Source organism: Dendropsophus ebraccatus, chromosome 15 (assembly GCF_027789765.1).
Source record: "Dendropsophus ebraccatus isolate aDenEbr1 chromosome 15, aDenEbr1.pat, whole genome shotgun sequence".
Taxonomy (NCBI): domain Eukaryota; kingdom Metazoa; phylum Chordata; class Amphibia; order Anura; family Hylidae; genus Dendropsophus; species Dendropsophus ebraccatus.
In genome coordinates this window covers 1,170,547-1,176,878 of record NC_091468.1, presented here as the reverse complement: position 1 = coordinate 1,176,878, position 6,332 = coordinate 1,170,547, and positions in this window count along the sequence as shown.

Sequence of the window (6,332 nt, the reverse complement as noted above, 5' to 3'; positions counted from 1 at the left end):
GACACCGGACAGGCAGAGACCGGAGCGCATGCGCCGGCGTCTAGAGTCTACTGCGCCTGCGCCGCTGACGTCACAGATCCCGGAAGTGAGAAGCTCTCTGCCGCCGCAGACGCGCGGCACACTCTGCTGAGAGAAGGACCTGCTTGTCAGTGCCGCTCACCTGAGAGATCCCGGAGCTACAAGCCGCCCTCATAGGAAACCCAGAAGACGGGAACAGGAATACAAGCAGCAAGATAGAAGACTTACTCCGTCTTGCTGCTTCCATGATAAGGTGGTGCTCACCCGGGCATGACTCCGTTCGTCCTGATTAGAGACCTGACGGCGTCACAGATCCCGGTAAGATGTACTTTAACTCCGAGGAATCGTAAAGGGGATATACTAGGGTTTAGTATAGAGCCACCTAGATGCAAGAAAGATAGTCAGGACAAAACAAGACCAGAGCTTTTCCTCATAATAGAAGATGACCAGACTTCTCCTGGTCAGAGCTCCATAACTAGCTATATACCAAGAGTATACAGCTATGTATCTGGGATGAGCATGACACACATGCTGAGAGCCCACCCTAAGAAAAGAAACAAGAGAGAAATAATTAAAAACAAGGTATTAGAACAAAATTAATCCTTCTGCCCTGCAGAAGAAACAAAAAACTTGTGTGGTGTGGTTACTGCAGTCCTCTTATAGCATGGTAATCAGGGAAGTAGGATCACCTGTTCCAGCTTTAATTGTTTGTTTCTTCTGCCTAGTAGGATGAAACTCATGATAACCCAATTGTTTTCCTGTGCTGCCGTAGGACGAATAGAAATAAAGGTTTCCATCATGTCCCCCCCTTTCCCTTCTTCCTCCTGTAACATATATAAGGTTTCCATCATGTCCCCCCCTTTCCCTTCTTCCTCCTGTAACATATATAAAGGTTTCCATCATGTCCTCCCTTTCCCTTCTTCCTCCTGTAACATATATAAAGGTTTCCATCATGTCCTCCCTTTCCCTTCTTCCTCCTGTAACATATATAAAGGTTTCCATCATGTCCTCCCTTTCCCTTCTTCCTCCTGTAACATATATAAAGGTTTCCATCATGTCCCCCCCTTTCCCTTCTTCCTCCTGTAACATATATAAAGGCTTCCATCATGTCCTCCCTTTCCCTTCTTCCTCCTGTAACATACTGTATATAAAGGCTTCCATCATGTCCTCCCTTTCCCTTCCTCCTCCTGTAACATATATAAAGGTTTCCATCATGTCCTCCCTTTCCCTTCCTCCTCCTGTAACATATATAAAGGCTTCCATCATGTCCTCCCTTTCCCTTCTTCCTCCTGTAACATATATAAAGGTTTCCATCATGTCCTTCCTTTCCCTTCTTCCCTCCTGTAACATACACTACCGTTCAAAAGTGTGGGGTCACCCAACCAATTTAGTGTTTTCCATGAATAGTCGCACTTCTTCACCATCGCACGTTGTGAAATGAATAGAAAATAGAGACAAGACATTGACAAGGTTAGAAATACTGATTTGTAGGTGAAATAACATTGTTCTTCCATCACACTTTGCTTCCGTCCCAGAATCCTCCTTGTGCAGCAATTCCAGCATTGCACACCTTTGGCATTCTAGCTATTAATCTGTTGGGGTAAGCTGGAGAAATTGCCCCCCACGCTTCTAGAAGCAGCTCCCACAAGTTGGATTGGTTGGATGGGCACTTCTGGCGTACCATACGGTCCAGCTGCTCCCACAATGGGGTGGTGATCTGGTGACTGCGCTGGCCACTCCATTCCCTATGATAGAATACCAGCTGCCGCTTCTGCTGGAAATAGTTCTTGCACAATTTGGAGGTGTTTCGGGTCATTGTCCTGTTGTAGGATGAAATTGGCTCCAACCAAGCGCTGCCCACTGGGTATGGCATGGCGGTGCAGAGTGATAGCCTTCCTTATTCACAATCCCTTTTACCCTGTACAAATCTCCCACCTTACCAGCACCAACCCCAGACCATCACATGACCTCCACCATGCTAACAGATGGCGTCAGGCATTCTTCCAGCATCTTCTCATTTCTTCTGCGTCTCACAAACCTTCTTCTTTGTCATCCAAACACCTCAAACTTGGATTCATCCGTCCACAACACTTTTTTCCCGTCTTCCTCTGCCCAATGTCTGTGTTCTTTTGCCCATCTTACTCTTTTTCTTTTATTGGCCAGTCTCAGATATGGCTTTTTCTTTGCCACTCTGCCCTGAAGCCCAAAATCCGGCAGCCGCCTCTTCCCTGTAGATGGTGACACTGGGGTTTTGCGGGTCCTATGTAATGAAGATGCCAGTTGGGGACCTGTGAGGCGTCTGTTTCTCAAACTAGAGACTCCAATGTGCTTATCTTCTTGCTTAGTTGTGCAACGCAGCCTCCCACTTCTTTTTCTACTCTGGTTAGAGCCTGCTTGTGCTGTCCTCTGAAGGAAGTAGTACACACCGTTGTAGGATATCTTCAATTTCTTAGCAATTTCTGGCATGGAATAGCCTCCATTTCTAAGAACAAGAATAGACTGTCGAGTTTCAGATGAAAGTTCTCTTTTTCTGGCCATTTTGAGCGTTTAATTGACCCCACAAATGTGATGCTCCAGAAACACAATCTGCTCAAAGGAAGGTCAGTTTTGTAGCTTCTGTAACCAGCTAGACTGTTTTCAGATGTGTGAACATGATTGCACAAGGGTTTTCTAATCATCAATTATCCTTCTGAGCCAATGAGCAAACACATTGTACCATTAGAAGACTGGAGTGATAGTTGCTGGAAATGGGCCTCTATACACCTATGTAGATATTGCCCCAAACACCCGACATTTGCAGCTAGAATATCATTTACCACATTAGCAATGTATAGAGTGGATTGGTGTAAAGTTATCTTCATTGAGAAGTACAGCGCTTTTCCTTCAAAAATAAGGACATTTCAATGTGACCCCAAACTTTTGAACGGTAGTGTACGTGGTGTATTGTAGGTGAGATACTTTGTGGTATTTACGTAATGGCTGCTTCTGGAGACTCCACCATGCCGGCCTCTTTGTGCCTCCTTATTGTCTATCCTGAAGAAGCCGCAGCGCTAGTTTTCAGAGAGTCTTGTATCTCTCCTGATGTTTGTGTTTTTTTGCATCCTGAACTATTTTCCTGGCTGTTGTGATATTTTGTTGGTCGGTGTGACTGTGGATTGTACAGAGCTCCTCATAGTTTTGTTGGTCGGTGTGACTGTGGATTGTACAGAGCTCCTGATATTTTTGTTGGTCTCCTGACTGTGGATTGTACAGAGCTCCTGATATTTTTGTTGGTCGGTGTGACTGTGGATTGTACAGAGCTCCTGATATTTGTTGGTCTCTGTGACTGTAGATTGTACAGAGCTCCTGATATTTTTGTTGGTCGGTGTGACTGTGGATTGTACAGAGCTCCTGATATTTTTGTTGGTCTCCTGACTGTGGATTGTACAGAGCTCCTGATATTTTTGTTGGTCGGTGTGACTGTGGATTGTACAGAGCTCCTGATATTTTGTTGGTGGGTGTGACTGTGGATTGTACAGAGCCCCTGATATTTTTGTTGGTCGGTGTGACTGTGGATTGTACAGAGCCCCTGATATTTTTGTTGGTCTCCTGACTGTGGATTGTACAGAGCCCCTGATATTTTTGTTGGTCGGTGTGACTGTGGATTGTACAGAGCTCCTGATATTTTTGTTGGTCTCTGACTGTGGATTGTACAGAGCTCCTGATATTTGTTGGTCGGTGTGACTGTGGATTGTACAGAGCTCCTGATAGTTTTGTTGGTCGGTGTGACTGTGGATTGTACAGAGTCCCTGATATTTGTTGGTCGGTGTGACTGTGGATTGTACAGAGCTCCTGATAGTTTTGTTGGTCGGTGTGACTGTGGATTGTACAGAGCTCCTGATATTTGTTGGTCGGTGTGACTGTGGATTGTACAGAGCTCCTCATAGTTTTGTTTGTCTCCTGACTGTGGATTGTACAGAGCTCCTGATAGTTTTGTTGGTCTCTGACTGTGGATTGTACAGAGTTCCTGATATTTTTGTTGGTCGGTGTGACTGTGGATTGTACAGAGCTCCTGATTTCCATTTGTTAATCCCAGTTTGGATCCTGAGGACCAGAATCCTCCGTTCATTTCATACCTTGTTGTTTTTCTTGTAGATTGGTTCTCCATGACTCACAATCTGGAATCATCAGTGTTTGTATGAAAGACAGAAAGAGTCTGTCTGGATCCTAGAAACCTCCTCAACTATTATGCACAGATTACAGACCTCCCGGTCACAGGGGAGGTGGTCACAGATTACAGGCGCCCGGTCCCAGGGGAGGTGGTCACAGATTACAGGCCGCCCGGTCACAGGGGAGGCGGTCACAGATTACAGACCGCCCGGTCACAGGGGAGGCGGTCACAGATTACAGGCCGCCCGGTCACAGGGGAGGCGGTCACAGATTACAGGCCGCCCGGTCACAGGGGAGGCGGTCACAGATTACAGGCCGCCCGGTCACAGGGGAGACGGTCACAGATTACAGGCCGCCCGGTCACAGGGGAGGCGGTCACAGATTACAGGCCGCCCGGTCACAGGGGAGGCGGTCACAGATTACAGGCCGCCCGGTCACAGGGGAAGCGGTCACAGATTACAGGCCGCCCGGTCACAGATTACAGGCCGCCCGGTCACAGGGGAGGCGGTCACAGATTACAGGCCGCCCGGTCACAGGGGAGGCGGTCACAGATTACAGGCCGCCCGGTCACAGGGGAGGCGGTCACAGATTACAGGCCGCCCGGTCACAGGGGAGGCGGTCACAGATTACAGGCCGCCCGGTCACAGGGGAGGCGGTCACAGATTACAGGCCGCCCGGTCACATCATCAAATCATCAGTGTTTGTATGAAAGACAGAAAGAGTCTGTCTGGATCCTAGAAACCTCCTCAGCTATTATGCAGATTACAGGCCGCCCGGTCCCAGGGGAGGTGGTCACAGATTACAGGCTGCCCGGTCACAGATTACAGGCCGCCCGGTCACAGGGGAGGTGGTCACAGATTACAGGCCGCCCGGTCACAGATTACAGGCCGCCCGGTCACAGGGGAGGCGGTCACAGATTACAGACCGCCCGGTTACAGGGGAGGCGGTCACAGAGTACAGGCCGCCCGGTCACAGGGGAGGCGGTCACAGAGTACAGGCCGCCCGGTCACAGGGGAAGCGGTCACAGATTACAGGCCGCCCGGTCACAGGGGAAGCGGTCACAGATTACAGGCCGCCCGGTCACAGGGGAGGCGGTCACAGATTACAGGCCGCCCGGTCACAGGGGAGGCGGTCACAGATTACAGGCCGCCCGGTCACAGGGGAGGCGGTCACAGATTACAGGCCGCCAGGTCACAGGGGAAGCGGTCACAGATTACAGGCCGCCCGGTCACAGGGGAGGCGGTCACAGATTACAGGCCGCCCGGTCACAGGGGAGGCGGTCACAGATTACAGGCCGCCCGGTCACAGGGGAGGCGGTCACAGATTACAGGCCGCCCGGTCACAGATTACAGGCCGCCCGGTCACAGGGGAAGCGGTCACAGATTACAGGCCGCCCGGTCACAGGGGAAGTGGTCACAGATTACAGGGGAGGCGGTCACAGATTACAGGCCGCCCGGTCACAGGTGATGGGAACTTCAGATCCTGGCCATTTGGATGGTTTTGGTTGTCATTATGATGTTATAAGAGAAAATATAGTAGTGTGACAATAAATGGCATCACCCGATTACTAACCATGATCCCCCAACATCACCTTACAGCTCCCGGTTTCCTTGTAAACTATCCAGACATGGGCTGCTTTGTTATACTCTACCCCCTTTCACTAGACACGGGTGGCTCCTCCGCTATATCCCAACCTCCCCACCCCCCCACCCTCCCCATACACACACACTTTCTCCAGACACGGGCTCTTTCATTATACTCCATCCCCCCTCTCCAGACAAGGGCGGCCCCCTTCGTTAAATCCCACCCCTCTTCTCCAGACAAGGGCGGCCCCCTTCGTTAAATCCCACCCCTCTTCTCCAGACAAGGGCGGCCCCCTTCGTTATATCCCACCCCTCTTCTCCAGACAAGGGCGGCTCCTCCGTTATATCCCACCCACCTTCTCCAGACATGGGCGGCCCCTTCGTTATATCCCACCCCTCTTCTCCAGACACAAGCGGCCCCTTCGTTATATCCCACCCCTCTTCTCCAGACACAAGCGGCCCCTTCGTTATATCCCACCCACCTTCTCCAGACATGGGTGGCCCCTCTGTAATACTTCCCCCACCTTCTCTAGACATCGGCGGCTCCTCCGTTATATACCACCCCCTTTTCCAGACACGCGC